The sequence below is a fragment of the Balaenoptera musculus genome, chromosome 2, assembly GCF_009873245.2.
Source record: "Balaenoptera musculus isolate JJ_BM4_2016_0621 chromosome 2, mBalMus1.pri.v3, whole genome shotgun sequence".
In the NCBI taxonomy this organism is placed as follows: Eukaryota; Metazoa; Chordata; class Mammalia; order Artiodactyla; family Balaenopteridae; genus Balaenoptera; species Balaenoptera musculus.
Window position 1 is genome coordinate 62,521,999 of NC_045786.1, and position 17,601 is coordinate 62,539,599.

General features: G+C 40.7%; 2 protein-coding genes across 17 annotated transcripts in view; one reads left to right on the forward strand and one right to left on the reverse strand.

Annotated features, from left to right (window-relative positions):
- The window catches only part of SENP8 (SUMO peptidase family member, NEDD8 specific), a 54,324-nt gene extending 50,192 nt beyond the window's left edge, over positions 1 to 4,132 (reverse strand). For 4 of the 6 annotated variants that reach the window (XR_005018809.1, XR_005018808.1, XR_005018807.1 and 1 more), the window contains exon 1: positions 4,059 to 4,132. The gene's annotated coding sequence lies outside the window, so the exon portion shown is untranslated. The remainder of the gene's footprint in view (positions 1 to 4,058) is intronic. The other 2 variants (XR_005018806.1, XM_036843859.1) reach the window with 2 other exon arrangements.
- Positions 4,133 to 4,448: 316 nt separating this feature from the next.
- Positions 4,449 to 17,601, forward strand: part of MYO9A (myosin IXA) — a 281,728-nt gene continuing 268,575 nt past the window's right edge. For all 11 annotated transcript variants that reach the window (XM_036842812.1, XM_036842813.1, XM_036842811.1 and 8 more), the window contains exon 1: positions 4,449 to 4,845. The gene's annotated coding sequence lies outside the window, so the exon portion shown is untranslated. The remainder of the gene's footprint in view (positions 4,846 to 17,601) is intronic.

The window sequence follows — 17,601 nt, forward strand, 5'->3', positions numbered from 1 at the left end:
AGCAGGTGCTCAATAAATATTTAATGAACAAATGGAAGAAACAATGAATTTATGTTTTACTGTACTGTGCTGACAGGAAAACAGTGTCTGATGGGACTCGATTATGACATATAGAATTCTCTTAGCAATTTGTCTTTAAATGTTAATTAATACGAATACTTGTGAGTCATCTGACCAGGTCTGAATTATATATTATTAAGTAGGACTAAACATTTCCAGCAACTATATATTTTAGCTGCTAATGTAAAGTGCCAAGTTGCTGCAACAAACAGTAGTGGGAAAATTACAGCCAGCTAAGGCCAGAAATCCACAAGCTATTGTTTTGAAGGAATTTAACCTATCACACTGCTCTGAGAGAGCATTTATTTATTTTTTGGCCCTCAGGGAAGGCAGGCCTACGAACGATTTTTAAACCTACAATATAGATGCTCAAAAATAATAACTGTAACCAGGACAATTTTTTTCAGTATCATGACTGTGTTCTAGTGCTTTTATAATAGATGAATGTGCGAAAGTGTAGTCATCTAATTGGAAGCCAGAGAAAGGAACTTTCAGAGATTTTCTGTAAGGAATAAAAATGCTTAAAATCTCATAAGTTTCAAGTATTCTCTCTGCTTTAAGATAGACCTATTCCCCCCTTCCCTAAAAAAGGAGACAGACAGATGAAACTTAAAGTCTACATAAACTTGATTTTCTATCTGTATTGAACCATATCATTACCCGAACGGTCTCCAGTAGGTAGAGGGACAAAGTGAATATAAGCTAGTCATGCTGAAGAAGGTAGCCTCTCAGAGAATCTGGTTCAGAAAAGTTAAGTAACTTTACTCATTTGGATTAGTAATACTTGGACCTCAAATTCAATTTTTTGAATAATATGGTTAAAAAAGCACATTATTTGCAGAGTAGCTGGGATTTGAGCAGTAAGTTTTATATAGTCTGGCAATGGTCAGTCTCCAAAGAGATGGGTTACCTGGGCCTTGAGGACTTCCTTTTTGTTTACTAATGCATTTTACTCATCCAAGTGGTTTAAGGAATTGGCAAGGAGAGGAGTCTGGACCTTAAACAGTCAGAAATCTAGGACTTACAGATGTAGATGGAATTTAACCAAGAAAGGCCTTAGCAATATCCAGGAACCTAGATAAGTGGTAAAGCCATTGCTTATCAGAAGTTCTAACATTATAATTTATAACATAAAAGAATGGGCTAGCCTCTTGACAACGTAAAATGCTAACTGATCTCTACACAGGTGTGCGTGTCCTTGTTGAAAGGTATGTAATTCGGTCCAATCTTTTTCTTTAGATTGGTCACATTGGGGAAATAAAGGAACTTAGCAGACTCTTTGGAGATCGCTTTATGATAAAATTTATTTTTTTAAAAAATTAATTATTTATTGGTCTAGTCTCTTCATTCCTATCTTTTGATGATCTAACCTATACATTACTGCTACATTATTTTTCAAACAGAACTCTAGTTTCATTATTCTTCTCCAAATTTTTAAACATTTCTCCATTGTCTACCGAAATTAAGTACAAACTACAGCATGGCATTAAATTATTTCCACAAAAATAGCCGCAACCTATCTTTCCCAATTTATTTCCTTGTATTTCTCCCATATACACAGCCACAAGCTCAGTTCTCCTGCAGGCCCAAATTATTAGGCAACAGTGGAGTAGTAGTGGTTACTGCAACTAAGGTACAGGAAAAAGAGAAGAGCCAGTTCCCCACTCCCACTCCAACTGAGAGGTTAAGAAGTGAACACTGCTCAAGTACCTTTCCGAAACACAGACTTGATCTGTCATGCTCTTGCTTAAAACCATTACAGTAAGCTTTTTATAGATCTAGAATCCATGGGCCAGGATGTGGCTAGAATTAAGGGTTCCATGAACTTGGATTGGGAAAAAAAATTGCATCTTTTCAATAAACTCTAGCTGAAATTTAGCATCTTCTTCACTAAGTGTAGGCAATAATCCTCAGTGGTATTAACAGTCCCTATGTCTTTGTCACCATTAGAAATATATTTTCATATCACATTAAAGTTGTTGCAGTTATCTCAAAATATAATTTATACTCATCACTAGTTTGAAATTACATAATTAGACCTGCTGCCAGATGTTATTTAATGTGTAAGGAAGCACATATATAACTACATCACGCATTTGTTTTAATATTTTTAAAACTTTCAATAAAAATAATTTCATTTACGTTTCCATGTATTTTACTTTATACATTTAAAAACATTATTCTGAGATAAGGTCCACAGGCCAGGCTGCCAAAGTGGTCCATGACATAAAAGAGGTTATTTAATTTTACCTTTATTATTTATACCTATTAATTGCTTATAGTATATAATCTAAACACTTTAGCATGGAATTCAAGGCTCCTCATTAACTGTTCACACCCACTTTATCATCTTAATCTCTGTCCCACCCCTACTTTTCATACTAAACTCTAGTCATACCAGACAATAGTGACTCTCTCTTATCTGGTGGCAGATAGGTTTTTGAATTAACCCTAGTTAATAGACAGTAGCCATGCACTGGCTTGGGCTTTGCCTTACCCAGACCTTCTCTGCCTGCCAAGTGAATTCTTTTAAAGGTCTGTTTTCCCTAATACTACGAGGTCCTAATAGGGCTGAATCTTAAATCTTTCTCATTCCTAACGTAAATGATCAATGAAATGAATATAAAAGAGATTCTAAATTGGCAAGGCACTGTGTGTAGTAATAATCTCTCGGGGAGTGAAGTTAGTCTCTGAATCTCATAAAATCGCCTAGCTCTGATCTTTTTGGGGATAGAAATGAGGAGGCCCTTGAGCTCTAAGGCTGGATCCCCAGCTGATAAATCTTGGATGGAGGGGAAAGGCAGGGGAAAGAGAGCAGTAACTGAGGTGGATCTGATTAAGACTGAAGGATGGAAATGTGCTGAAGGGAAAGGCAGGAGTGACTTCTTCTCCCATTTCCCAGAGCAGTTATTCAAAACTATCATCTCTCTGACCAAGCGTCCCATTCCATCCCCAACTCTCTCTCATCAAATGACTCCCATCTTAATGTTACAGAGCCAACTCTATCAACCTTCTGCCTTCCCCTACTTCCCATCCTTTCCTTTGCTCTAGTTTAGTGGTTCTCAACCCACAGCATTAGTCACCTCAGGAGTTTTTTAAAAAGAAACACTGATGCCTGAGTTTGTTTGATTGGCCTCAGATAGAGCAACTGCATTGGTTTTATTTTTAAAAAGCTTCCCAGGTGACTCTAAAGTGCATACAAGATTGAGTTCCACTAGTGTTCTTGGTTCTGTAAATTAGTTATTCTCATCCATAAATTGTCTACTTCTCGGTTCCATGGTACACTTTTATGCCTAAGAGTTTCCCATCTTAAAAGAACACACTGTTGCAGCCCACACGCTTGCCCCTCATCTCATCACTTTACAACGATGTCTCTTTAAAGGGTACCCTACACCTGTATGGTTTTTACCAGTTATGTTCTATGACTTTTTACTCTTCCAGCCAGTACTGGCATATGCTTTTGTACTCGTCATTCCCTCTGCTTCTATCTCCTCTCATATTTCTTTGACCAGCTACTGCTCACTAGCCTTTTAACACAAATTGAGTGACCCAAAGATCACCTTGGAAAGGGTTTCCTCAAGTCCTTCAATACAATCATGCTCAGAGTAACCTGTGGTTTTTTTTTTTTTTTCTATTATAAATTTACTTTACTACCACTGCGGATTCTCTCATCGTCTCGACATAACAGAGCGCTTCAGAAAGCTGAGACTATTTCATTTGCTTCTGACTTTCTGGAGTCTAACTCCTGGAAACCACTCGGTGAAAAAAGTCTGAGTAATGAATGGAAAGAAAGGCTAGGAAACGGAGGTCTGGGGCGGGGAAATGAGGGGGAGGGCGTGTGTGTAGAAACGGGGTGGGGAGGGCTAACGGGGTGGCGCTGAGAACCCTGCGCCAAAACTGGGGAGCGGGCAAGGATACCCTAGATCTGCGTGGACGGTAAGCGGTCCCCGGCCCAAACACACCGACCAGCAAACCCAAGTGGGGAGCAGGCTTCTTACCTGCCTCGTGCCTCACCACCCCAACCAGCCTTCAGGCGGCTCTCTATTGGCCGGAAAACGAAAGCTACGGTCGCAAACCCAGAGTTTTCTACCCCTAACATTGCGACATTCCTCTCCAGTAGAGAGAAAAATCTAAGGCAGAGTTCCCCGCTCTGCCGTAAGGTGAGGAAGAAAAGTTTGGGCGGGGCCGCCTGGGGCGGATGAAATGGGGCGTGTCCGCGCAAGCGCATGCTGTACTCTCTGACGGCGTCACGTGCGGGGGCGGGGGCGGGGCCGGGCGGACGGGCCAGCTCCGGCCGGCGGTAGGGGGCGTGGGAGGTAAGTGCGCGCGCCTGCTCGTCTGCAGCTGAGGAGTTGCGCGGGGCGGGGCTGCGTGCGCGGGGTTGGTCGCGCGCGGGCCGGAGCGGACGGGGACGGGGACGGGGCGGCGGTTGGCTGTGGCTGCTGAGAGTCCAGTCAGGACGCCGAGAGGCGGCGGAGGAGGCACCGGCGGCACCGGCAGAGGGGGCGACAGCGGTTGAGGCGGCGGTCCAACGCGTGCTCTCTGGGCGGGTGCGGCGGGGGATGTGCCTGCCCAGGCCGGGCGGAGTCTCTCTGACAGGGCGGGGGGTGCGCGGCGGCCGCTCGCCCGGACCCTAAGGCAGCTGGGCCCACCCTCCTGAAACCCTCCGACCCTCGGTGGTCTCGGCCTCTGCTGTCTCCTCCGGCCTGACCCTGGGGCTGAGGCTGGCAGGCGGCTTCCGCCGAAGAGGAGGGGGCTGCGGTGGCCACCGCGGCGGAGCCCGAGGTAAGACCCGCCCAAGCCGCCCAGCGGCCCTGCGGCCCGGCCCGGCCCACGTCTCAGTCTCTCTCTTTAGCTTTTGCGGAGCCGCTCCGCCCCGCCCCGGCGGAGACGCCCCGCGAGCGGGTCTACCCCGCAGCCTCCCTGACACCCGATCGCTGCCCCGGGTCCCCCGTAGACCCCACCCATCGTATCTTCCATTAACCAGACACCATTCCGGCCCTCCAACCTCTCTTGGGGTTCTGTCACGGGCCCCCCACCCCAGCACACCCTACTGGAACCTCCTTCAGACTTTCTTCGGACGCTTAATGGGGCCTCGAGACTCTGTCACATTCTCCCGTGAGCTGACCCGGGTTTGTCACTGTTCCTCAGACCCAGTTACGACCACCCCCTAACCCATTGCTACCCCCATTTCCAGGGCAGATCCATCGTGCCCACCCCTCTTCTCTCCTCCCCTTCCCCTCCCCCCCACCCCCAGCTCGCTCACCGCCTAGCCGACTAGCTCTTCCCCTACCCAACTCGGCTTTCAGATAGTCTGCTTCGTGATGCTCTTACCTCCCAAGAGATCTGATGTCAGCCCCTCTTTAGACACCATCAACAGCGGCCTCTCCCCCCCACTCCTACTGTAGCCTCTCCCCCAGACCTCTTGTCCTTAGGCAGACCTGATTATCTTTCTCCCCGCTCGTGATCCTTTCTTTGGTTGGAAGGGCTTTGCCATGAAATCCTGAAGGGGTGTTTGCATAGCCTAGTGTATTCCCTCCGGTGGGGCTTAAGGGGACCAACTGACACCCTTGTTTGGAGGGTTTAGTCTGGTGGCTATAGAGAGAGGAAGAGGGAAGAGCTTGGAAGCCCCGGGCAGGGGGTGTGTGTTGTTGTAAGGTCTCACAGCCTGCTTCTTATCTTGTCTCTTCTGTAGAACGTGTGAGGTAGTCCAGATCGTGACATTTTAGGGACTTCTATAAGGATCAAAGCACATAACGCTAATGAATGTAACTGTGTCTCCATGTGGTATCGTTTGCTTCACTTTCTTGTAGATTTTTGCAGATCTTTTGCACTGTTTTTGAAGGATACCAGGGTGCTTTTTTTGTTTTTTGATTTGCTTTTTGCGAATTTGCTGGAAAAGAAAGATTTGTAGCTTTCCTTAATCCCTGAAGACTTTAATATCAGTTTAATAATAAAATTCTGCTACCTGGTGCTACTGTCTTGCTTTTCCAAGGAGCAAGTGCAATTATCATGCAGAGTTCACCGATGTCATTACCAACAGCCTTCTTAGTAGTAAAATATTGAATAAAATATAGTTTGTTGAACTCCTGAGCTGTCAAGAAGGAAAGGTAATTTTACACCAGTTGATCAGTGCATAATTTTAACCTTGGTATAGGGATGAAGTATAGAGAGGTTTTTGTAGTCAGTACTTTAAAATTTTTTATTTTGTGTGTGTGGAACTGAGGAGGGAGAAAATCATATTAAAATTATAGGTCATAACTAGACATAGTATAAAAGTCAAAAGGTTCAAAAGAGTATGCAGTAAAAAGTTTCTTTTCCCCCTTTTTATCCTCTAACCACTCATTTTCCCTCCTTGGAAGCAACCACTGTTTCCATCTTTGTGTGTGTCCTTCCTGTGATATTTCTAGCATACAAGTCTATACATTTATATTTTTAAAACACTCCACAAATTCTTGCATACTGTATACTATGGATATACCACCCCCCCGCCCTTTAATAATAGATCCTAGAGTTCATTCAACAATAGTACATTTGGAAGTGCCTCATTTACTGGGTGGATAGTATTCCGTTCTGGTGATCTTGAGGTTATTTTCAGTCTTTGTTTTTATAAACCGTGCGGCATGCTTTTCTTTTAAATGTATCATATGTTTTGTATGTTTTAAGTAATTTTCAGGATTTGAAAAATTTCATGATGATTCTTTTGTGAACCTACAAGAAAGCATATAACTAAAGTAAATTTCTCATTGAACCTCTGAGCTTCCATGGAGTGACTGGCTTTGAAAGAGATTATAATGTTTATCAAGTAAGTTACTGAAGGATTTAAAGAAGGGGACTGAAATGATAAGATTTGCATTTTTAAAAGATCACTCTGTCTGCTTTGAGGAGGGTGGATTGAAAGGTAGACTAAATGTGTCAGGAGGGTAAATGATGATGGTGCAGTCTTCATTTGGGTTTTGAGAGTAGACAGGATTTGGTGATTTCATTGGATTTGGAATTAGGGTTAGGGTTCATAGAGGATAAGATCTAGGTTTCTAGCCTGTGCCTTTCACTGAGGTGGGGATCCATATGAGGGAGGAGTGGAATTTTTATTTTTGTCAAGAAAGGGGAATTCAATTTGTGACATGTTGAGTTTGGGTGATTTTACTTCTATCAGATGTAGATGGCCAGGAGGCAACTGGATTTGTGGCTTAAGCTCATTATCAAGTTCTGGGTTGATAGTAATAGATTTGGGTGCAAAAGGTGTACGTGAGAGGAGAAGAGATTGTAGGATAGAAATCCAACATTTACAGTATAGGTAGAGTTGAATGTCTAAGCTAGTAAACTATGTGATTAAGTTCTCTAAAAAATCTTGTTATAGTTTAAACATCAATAGGTTCACTGTCTGACAAGGCTTTTTAACAGTGTTTTCCCCCCGAGTGGTGTATAGTACTGAGGGAAATGGAGTAAACTTAGATTTTTAAAAAGGTAAAAACCTCAGTAGAAATTAGCAACATAAATCTCGTTTTTTCTAATCATTTAGATTATACTATTGTAAAAGTTTGTTCAATCTTCATTGTTTACAGAGAAGTATAGGAGCTTGGAAACTGTGGTTTGCCAAGAATATTAAGTTTTTTGGTTTGTATGATTTCTAGTTACATTAGTAATAAAGATTAGTCAGAAAATTTTCAGTCATGTTTTTAAAACATAACATGACTTAATTATTTATTCCTAAGTCCAGAGCTACAGTGTAGAGCTCTTGCCTTTACTCTGGATCCCTGTAAATCACTTCTAATGGACATCTCCACTGGGATTCATATTTCACAAGCACTTCACACATGTACAAAATAAAACTCTTCTCTGCCTCTCTTCCCTCCAAAAAGGTGGGGGTAGAAGGAGACAAACTGCAACAAAATTTTTTCTTTTGATTGCCTGTCTTGATGAACGGTACTACTCTCTCCTCCTCATGAAGCCTTTAGGAATCTGGGAATCATCCTCCACTGCACTCTGTACCAAACTACCAACATCACAAAGTCCGGCACGTTCTCTCTCATGATATTTCAGATCATTCCTGATTGCTATTTTTGTTGTCTCTGTTTAACCCCGAATGTCTGTTGGTCTTCTTGTCTTCTCATCTGCGTCTAGTTTTGCCGTACCCTCTAGTTCATTCTCTCCACTTTTGCCAGAGGAAGTGTTCTAAAATGCTCTTTTAGTTAGGCTTTTTTAGTTGCAACGAAGAGACTCAAGTTATCTTAAGTAGCGGAGTACTTATTGAAAGAAAACATGCACAAGGGAACCCAGGAAAAGTTAAACAGCTTGGTCTCAGGAAGAACAGGAGCTTAAAAATAAAGCTAGAGGGCTTCCCTGGTGGCGCAGTGGATAAGAATCTGCCTGCCAATGCAAGGGACACAGATTCGATCCCTGGTCCAGGAAGATCCCACATGCCGGGGAGCAACTAAGCCCATGCGCCACGACTGCTGAGCCTGCACTGCAGAGCCTGTGTGCCACAACTACTGAAGCCCGCGTGCCTAGAGCTCGTGCTCTGCAACAAAAGAAGCCACCGCGATGAGAAGCCCATGCACCGCAACGAAGAGTAGCCCCCGCTCGCTGCAACTAGAGAAAGCCCGCACAGCAATGAAGACCCAACACAGCCAAAAATAAATAAATTTAATAAATAAATAAATAAATATAAAACCAGAAGCAGGAAAAGACAGATTTCACTCTAGTGCTCTACTGTTAACTTGTCTTAGCTACTTTTTCTATTTTGTTTTGTATTACTTTTTCTCTCTAATCCCCTCCCCCACCCGATCTCATGGCTTCCATTTATTCCTAATTTCTGCCTCCTTATAACTACCGTGTCACTCCCATGCCAACATCTTGCCTCCTGGCTACTGTCTTTTTTCTTTTTTAACATCTTTATTGGAGTATAATTGCTTTACAATGATGTGTTAGTTTCTGCTGTATAACAAAATGAATCAGCTACACATATACATATATCCCCATATCTCTTCCCTCTTGTGTCTCCCTCCCACCCTCCCTATCCCACCCCTCTAGGTGGTCACACAGCACCAAGCTGATCTCCCTGTGCTATGCGGCTGCTTCCCACTAGCTATCTATTTTACATTTGGTAGTGTATATTGGCTACTGTCTTTTTAACTTGAGCTTCTGTTGCTGACTTCTTCCTAAGATTTTCTGGTTTGAATTCCCAAGAAACAATCTCTTTGGCTCAGCTCTGTAATCATGGGCTGCTAGCAAGCCTGTGTACTTCGGTCATGTGACTACTCCTGGCCATTTAGTGATAGCTGTGTGTTTATTTGTGCATGTGGGTGTGAGGCAGGATCATAATGGTGAAAAACATGGGGCAGTGTGCAGGCTAACTCTCCCACAAAATGGGGTTGCAAACATGGCAGGCACCATGATTGACATAGTACGAATACAAGTCTAATCATATCCTTTCCTGTTGAAAGATCTTCAGTGCTTTCCCATTGCTTTCAGGATAAAGCTTAAACTGTAGCTTGGCATGTGTGTGAGATCCTTCGTGATCTGACTCTTTTTTAGGCTTTCCTTCCTTGTGCTCTTCCTTAACTTCTTTGATCCACTCATTGAACTTAGGTCTTTGCACTCTCTGTTCCCTTTCCCGTCTTTCCCTTCCACCTTTCTCTGCTTAGCAATCTTCTATCTGATCTTCAGGGCTCAGACCAGGTGTATCTTTGGGAAGCTTTCCTTTACTTCCTCCAGGTTAAGTTAGCTGCCACTCCTATAGTATGTAGTGCTTGCTTCTGTCACAGTTCTCTAATGAAATTCCTAATAGCTTGTCTGTTTTCTTCACTGGGCTGTAGCTTCTTTGGTATCAGTACAATATAGTAAGGCACGTTTTTATTTTTTTTATTTTTTTTATTTTTATTTATTTATTTATTTATTTATTTATTTATTTATTTATTTATTTATTTATTTATTTATTTATTTATTTATGGCTGTGTTGGGTCTTCGTTTCTGTGCGAGGGCTTTCTCCAGTTGCGGCAAGTGGGGGCCACTCTTCATCGCGGTGCGCGGGCCTCTCATTATCGCGGCCTCTCATTGTGGAGCACAGGCTCCAGACGCGCAGGCTCAGTAGTTGTGGCTCACGGGCCTAGTTGCTCCGTGGCATGTGGGATCTTCCCAGACCAGGGCTCGAACCCGTGTCCCCTGCATTGGCAGGCAAATTCTCAACCACTGCGCCACCAGGGAAGCCCATATTTTTTTTTTTTTTTAATTTTTATTTATTTTTATTTTTTAAATTTTTTAAAAATTTATTTATTTATTTATTTAATTTTGGCTGTGTTGGGTCTTCTTTTCTGTGGGAGGGCTTTCTTTAGTTGTGGCAAGCGGGGGCCACTCTTCATCGCGGTACGCAGGCCTCTCACTGTCGCGGCCTCTCTTGTTGTGGAGCACAGGCTCCAGACGCGCAGGCTCAGTAGTTGTGGCTCACGGGCCTAGTTGCTCCCCGGCATGTGGGATCTTCCCAGACCAGGGCTCGAACCCGTGTCCCCTGCATTGGCAGGCAGATTCTCAACCACTGCGCCACCAGGGAAGCCCCAAGGCACGTTTTTAGATTGAGGATTTTTTTAAAAAGAATATGCTTATTATAAATTATAATGTATACAGAGAAGTACACAGATCATAAATGTGCAGCTCAATAAATTTTCACAGAGTGAATACACAAATGTAACCAATACCTACATCAAGCACGATACAGGATATTACTATCAGTACAACCTCACAAGCCACCTTATGCCCTCTTCTGGTCGCTAGTCCAGTTCAAAGAGGATTTAATTTTAAATGGGAAAACTCTTTAACGTAGATTTCTCTACATATTTTGTGTGTATCTTTAGACATACAAGAGACATAGATATTAGAATTTTGATCCTATGGAAAGAACATACGTAATTTATATTAGTGCAATTTTGGCATATTTTTGTGCAATAGATAAATTCAAAATCACATCATATTTTAATATTCAGTTATGGGATGTTTGTATTTAGGTAGATTTTCTTGTTTTTAAGTTTAATATTTTAGAGTAGTGGAAAAGAATATGATAGACCAAAGAATATTTGCTTAAAATAGCCTGTTTTGAGTGGGGATCGTGCTCGAGATGGGTATAGTAAACATGTAAAGCACTTTCCAAATGGTGTTTGGCCTCTGGGTTTTAATGTGAATTATGTTGCTAGCATATTTTGGCAATGGGGTCATCCAACGGGCAACTGGAGTATAATTTTACATGTACAGTGAGGAAAGGACTAGCTGTCCTGTGTCGTAGACAGCTGGCTTGCTAAGAATTGAGTTTTTTTTTGCAACTAGCAATAATTTTAGAGCATACTTTTTCTTTTTCTCAGTTTTGATTTTTCTTAAACTTTAAGATTATGTGGCTCTTCGAGTATGAAGGAATTCTTTTAAACATACTTCTTCCTTAGATGGACTTTTCTGTCTGTAAATATTAAATTTGTTAAGGCCAATTAAGTGGAAAGAATACTATAGACTCTTAAACCTGGATTTTCAACAGACCTCGATTCAATTTCCAGCCTCATCCCTTACGAGCTGTCATTTGTGGGCAAGTCACTTAACATTTCTGAGCTTCAAGAATGTTCATCTCACAAGATTATCATGAGTTAAAACAGTTTATGTAAAGCACCAAGCACATAGTAGATACTCAAGAAGTCTTCATTTTCCTCCTTGAATATGTCTATTTCTTGTTATGTTTAAATATGAGATCAAGAATTTAAAGAATTTATTGTGTGGCGTAAATAAATGGCCATCAAAGTTTGTTGCTAGTAGAAGTCAATGTTAGAAGGATAGTCTGCTAGCTGTCTTTCAAGTGTGATCATAGTTTTCAATTCAGAAAGGCTCTAAAGAAATGCTTCTCTTGATGTCTTAGTATATCAGATTAATGGATGTTAGAATGTATTTTGATTCAGTGTGAGGTACAACAAAATGTTCTGTTTGCCAATGACAAACATTCCTTAAATCATTGACAGATTGTAGTACTATTGCTGTCTGTAGTGTGTAAGTATTTGAGATCTGTTTACTTATATTGATCAGATGATAGTGGGCTGAGTAGTCTCTGGATTTTTTTTTTAAAGACAGTAACTTTATTTTATTTTTTCGGCCTTGCTGCGTGGCTGCTGGGATGTTAGTTCCCCGACCAGGGATTGAACCTAGGTCCCCAGCAGTGGAATCGTGGAGTCTTAACCGCTGGACTGCCAGGGAACTCCCGAGATTTTTATTTATTTATTTATTTTACTATAAGGGAGAAAGTTCTTCAGATAACTGTGTGGATATGAGTTTATAAATGATCTTGAGATCCTATTTTTTCCTTACCTTCTTTTGCAACTCTACCTTATTTTAGTTCTCTTCCTGCCTTCCCCCTCCTTTTTTAAAAAAAGAAAAAATTTATTTATTTGGTTGCACTGGGTCTTAGTTGTGGCAGGCGGGTTCCTTAGTTGTGGCTCACTGGCTCCTTAGTTGCGGCTCACCAGCTCCTTAGTTGTGGCACATGGGCTCCTTTAGTTGCAGCAGGCGGGCTCCTTAGTTGTGGCATGCGAACTCTTAGTTGCGGTAGGCATGTGGGATCTAGTTCCCTGACTAGGGATCAAACCTGGGCCCCCTGCATTGGGAGCGTGGAGTCTTATCCACTGTGCCACCAGGGAAATACCCACCCCCCTACTTTTTTTTATAATAAAAATACTTAGAAAATGTTGAGGGACATCCCTGGCCATCCAGTGGTTAAGACTCCGTGCTCCCATGGGTTCGATAGCTGGTTGGGGAACTGAGATCCTGCACCCTGCACGGCGCGGCCAAAAAAAAAAGTGTTGAAAAGTTGAAAGAATAGAACAAAGAACATTGATAAGTCAGCCACCATAAGAACCTGCTGTATAAAAAAATAAATAAAATTTTAAAATTAAAAAAAAAAGTTAACAGTATGCCATCCATATTTGCTTTATTGTTTTCTATGTGTATGTGTGTGTATATACTTTAACTGAACCTTTTGAAAATTGCGACTATTTTGACTTTTACCTCAAAACACTTGAGCATACATCTCCTAAGAAAATATTCTCCATATCACCACAGTACCATTACCAGCACCTAAGAAAAATAACAGTAATTTCCTAATAATATTTAATATTCAGACTACAGTTAAATTTTCAGTTTTTCAAACCAGAATTCAGTCAAGATTTTTGCATGCATTTGATTATCTTTTTAGTTTCTTTTAATCTAGAAAAGTTTCTTATCCCACTCCTTTTTCTTATGATATTGAAACTTCTTTGACAAGACAAGATCATTATCTTATAGAATGGCCTTTTTTTTTTTAAACATCTTTATTGGAGTATAATTGCTTTACAATGGTGTGTTAGTTTCTTCTTTATAACAAAGTGAATCAGCTATACATATACATATATCCCTATATTTCCTCCCTCTTGCGTCTCCCTCCCACCCTCCCTATCCCACCCCTCTAGGTGGTCACAAAGCACCGAGCTGATCTCCCTGTGCTATGCGGCTGCTTCCCACTCGCTATCTATTTTATGTTTGGTAGTGTATATGTCCATGCCACTCTCTCCCTTTGTCCCAGCTTACCCTTCCCATTCTCAAGTCCATTCTCTATGTCTGTCCTGTCCCTAGGTTCTTCAGAACCTTTTTTTTTTTTTTTTAGATTCCATATATATGTGTTAGCATATGGTAATTGTTTTTCTCTTTTTGACTTACTTCACTCTGTATGACAGACTCTAGGTCCATCCACCTCTCTACAAATAACTCAATTTCGTTTCTTTTTATGGCTGAATAATATTCCATTGTGTATATGTGCCACATCTTCTTTATCAGAATGGCCTGTTTTCTAGTTATCTAATTATTTCTTTGTGCTTTTGCTTAACTTGTTCCTCTGTTCCGTGTATATCTTGTACAGTGGAAGTTATAATTTAAAGGCTTGATTATGCATGTTAAGTTTTGGCAAGAATACTTCATAGGTGATGTTATATTTCATGTTGCATACTATGGGAGATATATGACATCACTATTAGTGATCTAAGTTTTAAGAAGTTTAAAGTGATGTTTGCAGACTTCCCTGGTGGTGCAGTGGTTAAGAATTCGCCTGCCAGTGCAGGAGACATGGGTTCGAGCCCTGGTCCAGGAAGATCCCACATACCGCAGAGCAACTAAGCCCGTGCGCCACAACTACTGAGCCTGCGCTCTAGAGCCCGTGAACCACAACCACTGAGCCTGCACGCCACAACTACTGAAGGCCCTGCACTCTGGGGCCTGTGCTTCGCAGCAAGAGAAGCCACTGCAATGAGAGGCACGTGCACCGTAACGAAGAGTAGCCCCCACTCACCACAACTAGAGAAAGCCCACGTGCAGCAAGGAAGACCCAACGCAGCCAAAAATAAATAAATAAATTTAAAAAATAAATAAAGTGGTGTTTGCTGTATCTTTCCATTGTAAAAGCATATTCTTTCCTCTTATGATCATCAAGTACAATAATCTGTGGGGGCAATACTTTGGTATCATACAAATATTCCATCCTTCAAAATATTCTATACCTAGCGATTTTAGCATCTTTTGTGACTCTTGGGCAAATGAGTTATTTGATTGAAGGTTGAAAAATGGTGATTTTTTCTAATTCTGTAATTTTTTAATATTTATTAGCTGTCGTTCTTCTGTTAACAAAAGGTTTATAACCTTCGTCACCTGGGAGTGAACTGTAGTTCTTCCTAAAAGGGCAGAGTAAGTAAATGCTTAATTTTTTCTTGTCTAATTTTCAGAGTGAGGAGTTGGTCTAATAGTCATGTACAGTGGTGACAAATGAGTTTATTAGTGGTCTCTTGGATTTTTATTTATTACAATTAGTTACAGATGTTCTTTTTTTCAGATTTTATTGAAGTACAGTTGACTTACAATGTTGTGTTAATTTCTTCTGTATAGCACAGTGACTCAGTTATACATATATATATTCTTTTTCATATTCTTTTCCATTATGGTTTGTTACAGGATATTGAATATAGTTTCCTGTGCTATACAGTAGGACCTTGTTGTTTATCCATCCTATATGTAATAGTTTGCTTCTGCTAATTTCAAACTCCCATTCCTTCCCTCCCATTGTTCTTTTTTGATGCTCAGATTGTCTCAAATAAGGATATTGGGAGTCCCTTCAAACAGACACCTGAGTTCTTTTTGCATAAGCCTATTATTAGTCTTTGAGTGATTCTTTTTGCATAAGCCTATTATTAGTCTTTGAGTGATTCCTTACTTTTGGGTATAAGACATCTTGGCTCACCAAGGACTTCTCCTGCTTCAGACAGGAATCAGCAGTTTCTCCAAGGAGATCTGTCTCCTTATAGTGGAGGAAGATATTTAGAAAACAACATCTGGATGTTGGTATGCTCCCTTTTATGGAACTGTCATCACTTCTCGGTCTTCTCAGGAGAGAAAAAAAAGCATGAAGTCATATTGATAATTCTTATTCAAATTTAACATTGCCTGTTTCTTTCTTCATCTTTTTTAAAAAAAGAACTTTAGTTTTAATCTCTTTTATATTGAAAATCTTAAGTTTTATTAACACTGATTTTTTTTCGTAAGTATAGCTAAAGTAGTTTAAAAATAAATAAAACTACTAGTAAATTTTAAGATTTCTTTGCATCCCATTTTGTCCTAGAATGTATCCCACCAAGGTTATACTTATTGTTAGTACTGTGTTTAAAAGTCACTTGAAATCATTATTTTCTCAATGTGATTGTTACCAGTTCGGTATGTATTTAGGTCCATTTGTTTTTCATTTTAGAGTTTGCTTCCTCTGTTTTTTTAAATTTACTGTTACCCTTTGAATATGTAAGATACATAGTTCAAAAGGAGAAACCAAATGTAAAGGTATATGTAGAAATCTTATTTTCATCCTCATCCCTTCTGTTTCCTTCTTGCTCTCCTATAGATAATCATTTTTGTAAGTTTCTGATCAATCATTCCAGTTTTTTCTTTTTCTTTCAAAGTTAGGTGTATGTGTATGTGTGTATTCTCCTTTCATACACCAAAGGTAACATACCATATGTACTGTTCTGTATTTCTTTTTTTTTTTTTTTCCATTTAACAATATATTTGGGAGAATACTCCATATTGGTACATACACATCTTATTCTTTTTTATGGAGGCATAGTATTCTATTGTGTTGATATACCATAATTTTATTAACGAGTCTGTATCTGATAGATATTTGTGTTTAATCTTTTGAACTATGAATAGGTAATACATACTGAATAGATTAACTGAAAAATAAAGTTTCTTCCTCAGGTAATTAAGAAGGAGTTGATTTGTTCCAGAGAGCCCTATAGTCTGAGGGGGCTTTGGTTTTTTGTTTTTGTTTTTTAAAAATATTTATTGATTTATTTATGCATGCATGCATGCATGCATGCATGCTGCGCTAGGTCTTAGTTGCGGCACACGGGATCTTCATTGCAGCATGCGGACTTCTTAGTTACAGCATGCATGTGGGATCTAGTTCCCCGACCAGGGATCGAACCCCGGCCCCCTGCACTGGGAGTGTGGAGTCTTACCCGCTGGACCACCAAGGAAGTCCCTGAGGGGGCTTTGTTACTGTGTTTTGTTGTTGTTGTTAAGAGGATTTCAGGAGAAGTAGATATACTTAGGTACACTTTCTTGCACCTAAATATTAGGTGATTGATATCAATGATGTTAATCTGCTTTGTTTTATGGCACCTGGTCAGAAGGGACAGAGATGATTTACCTACTTCCTCTCCCTGTGCTTCCTGGCTCCTTGAAGCATTGGAACTAAAAATCTGACGTCCTGGGTGTTTTCATGTAAGCATAAGTCAGGTTCTTTCCTTACTGTTTTTTCCCACAGCCTCCCCTCTCCTTAACCTTTCTTCTTCCTCTTTTTGCCTTAAACCTTTCAGATTATCCAAGCATTCATTGGACAGATACTTAGAGTCTAGTAAGGCAGATAAAATGTATACTATGAGTGTAAAGAGTAAGAGATAGGAATACTAAAGACAGAGGGAAGGGTACCTGCTAGGATATAAGGAATTCAAGCTCTCGGGCTTACAGAAATTGCTTTATCATATTAAATTACTATAGCAGGGACTTCCCTGGCGGTCCAGTGGTTAAGACTCCGTGCTTCCACTGCAGGGGGCACAGGTTCCATCCCTGGTCAGGGAACTAAGATTCTGCATGCTGCGTGGCATGGCCAAAAAAGAAAACATCTAAAACAAAAATTAGCAGTCATAGGCAGTTGTTACTTTTCCTTTTTATTCAAACATATGGGAGAGTGAATAAAACATATGCAGTTTAAAGAAAATTATAAAGTAAATATTTACGTTGTCATTGCCCAGGCCAACAAACAAGAAGTACCTCCCCATCACCTCACCCTCCCCTTGCCCTTGTCAACATATCCCACTCTGTGGAGGTGGCTATTATCCTGACCTTTTGTGACTGTCATTTTCTTGCTTTGCTTCGTAATTTTAAATCCCAGGTCATATATCCTTAAACAACGTAGTGTAGTTTTCCTTGTTTTTGGAATTCATA